The sequence below is a fragment of the Phoca vitulina genome, unplaced genomic scaffold, assembly GCF_004348235.1.
Source record: "Phoca vitulina isolate PV1807 unplaced genomic scaffold, GSC_HSeal_1.0 scaffold63, whole genome shotgun sequence".
Taxonomy (NCBI): Eukaryota; Metazoa; Chordata; class Mammalia; order Carnivora; family Phocidae; genus Phoca; species Phoca vitulina.
In genome coordinates, this window is record NW_022589766.1 from 6,579,380 (window position 1) to 6,581,648 (window position 2,269).

Consider the following 2,269-nt stretch of genomic DNA (forward strand, 5'->3'; position numbering starts at 1 on the left):
CGTACCCACCTACAGATGGACATTTGGGTTGTTTCTAGTTTTTCTGCTGTTATGAATAAACCTGCTGGGAACATTTTTGGACGATTTTTCTTGTGAATATGTGTTTTCATGTTTCTTGGATACTTAGGAAAGGAATTGGTAAATAATAAGGTAGGTGTATACTTCACTTTATAAGAAACTGCTAAACAGTTTTCCAAAATGGTTGTATCATTTTATGCTCCCACCAACAATGATTGAGTTCCAGTTGCTCCATGTCCTCACCAGCATTTGGTATTGTTGCTCTTTTTAAGTTTAGTCATTCCAGTGGGCGTGAAATGTTATTGCACATTTCCTAACACAAAGATGTTGAGCAATTTTCATTTGGTTATTGGCCACTTGTAATCTTTTGTGACCTGTCTGGTCAAGTCTTTTGCTCTCTTTCAATTTTTTTTGTCTTTGTGTTATTGATTTATTGGTATTCTTTATATATTCTGGATACCAGAACTTTGTCAGATATATATTCTGTGAATATTTCTTTGCAGACTGGCTTGTCTGTTTTTTTTTGTTTTTTTTGTTTTTTTGGTGAAAACATTTATATTTAGATTTAGCCAGCTGGACTCAGTTTAGATGATTCCAATTTTGTTGGCAATATCCAAAGCCTCATAGTCAGGAGCCAGTCGAACATATGCCTTCTTCTCTCCATCAGGCCTGATCAAGGTGTTGATTTTAGCCACGTCAATGTCGTAGAGCTTCTTCACAGCCTGTTCGATCTGGTGCTTATTGGCCTTGACATCCACAATGAACACAAGTGTGTTGTTGTCTTCTATTTTCTTCATGGCTGACTCAGTAGTCAGGGAGAACTTGATGATGGCATAGTGATCAATCTTGCTTCTCCTGGGGACGCTCTTTCGAGGATATTTGGGCTGCCTCCGCAGACGCAGTGTCTTGGGTCGTCGGAATGTAGGTGACGTGCAGATCTTTTTTTGTGACTGTGGACGCCTTTGAGCAACACTTTCTTGGCCTTCAAAGACTTTGCTTTGGCTTTGGCTTTGGGAGGGGCAGGGGCTTCCTTCTTAGCCTTCGGCGCCGTCTTCATAAAAGGCTGGCTTGTCTGTTTTTTTAACAGTGTCTTTTGATTTAAAAAAAATTTTTGATGAAGTTCAATGTATCAATTTGTTTAAATAGTTTGTGATTTTGTGACCTGTTCAAGAAAACTTTGCCTTCTGCGAGGTCATGAAAAATTTATCCTCTGTTCCCTTTTAGAAGCTATATAGTTTTAGGTTGTGTGTTTAGGTCTGTAATCTACTTCAAAATAATTTTTGAGTATGATGAGAGGTAAGAGTCAATGCTCATTTTTTAATATATGAATATGCAGTTGTTTTGGCATCACGTAAAATTAAAAAGACTTTCTTTTCCCCATCAAAGACACCTTGATGTCTTTGTTGATAATCAGTTGACCAAATGTATGTGGGTCTACTCCTGGACTCTTCCCTTGATCCCATTGTCCATTCTTAGGCCAATACGGCACGATCTTGCTTACTGTAGCTTTACTGCAAGCCCTAAATCAGGTAGTGAAAATCCTCTATGAGGTAGCAAGTATTTGAAATACCAACCCGGGGCGCCTGGGTGGCTCAGTCAGTTAAGCGTCTGCCTTCGGCTCAGGTCATGATCCCAGGGTCCTGGGGTCAAGTCCCACATCGGGCTTCCTGCTCGGCGGGAAGCCTGCTTCTCCCTCTCCCACTCCCCCTGCTTGTGTTCCTGCTCTCTCTCTCTCTCTCTCTCTCTCTCTGTCAAATAAATAAATAAAATCTTTAAAAAAAAAAAAAAATGAAATACCAACCCGTTCCCTCCAGTATTTATCCTTTGTCCTTTACACCACTCAAGCAATCATTTGCTGATTGCCAAAGGCACATGAGTGCAATCCCAAGATGCAGGGCAGAAAAAAAAAAGGGGGGATGCCTTTCTGGCTTTGGTTTTGAAAACCTAAGTCCTTAGGGGAATAGAGACATAAAGTTTGGGGAAAACAGCATGCTAGAGAGCACCACCCGTTCCTTCCCGCCCTCTACTTCCAGTTAACAGCACTTCTAAAACTAGAGAAAAATCCCCTAGGCAGTGTAGAAGGAATTAGAGCAACTACGCACTCCTAAATCTGGGGTCAGGATCTCAGGAGCCATGGAGACCTCAGGGAGGCATGGGGCAGCAGAGCCCCCCACCCCCCCTCCCCGCCCATCTCTGGTGGCCCCGGAGCAGCAGAATGAATGCTGGGCCCTCCCTGTGGCCTAAAGCTGTG

At 42.3% G+C, this 2,269-nt stretch overlaps 1 pseudogene; it reads right to left on the reverse strand.

The window, feature by feature from the left end:
• Window positions 1-602: 602 nt before the first annotated feature.
• On the reverse strand, window positions 603-1,075 carry LOC116623944 (annotated as a pseudogene).
• Between the last annotated feature and the right edge of the window lie 1,194 nt (window positions 1,076-2,269).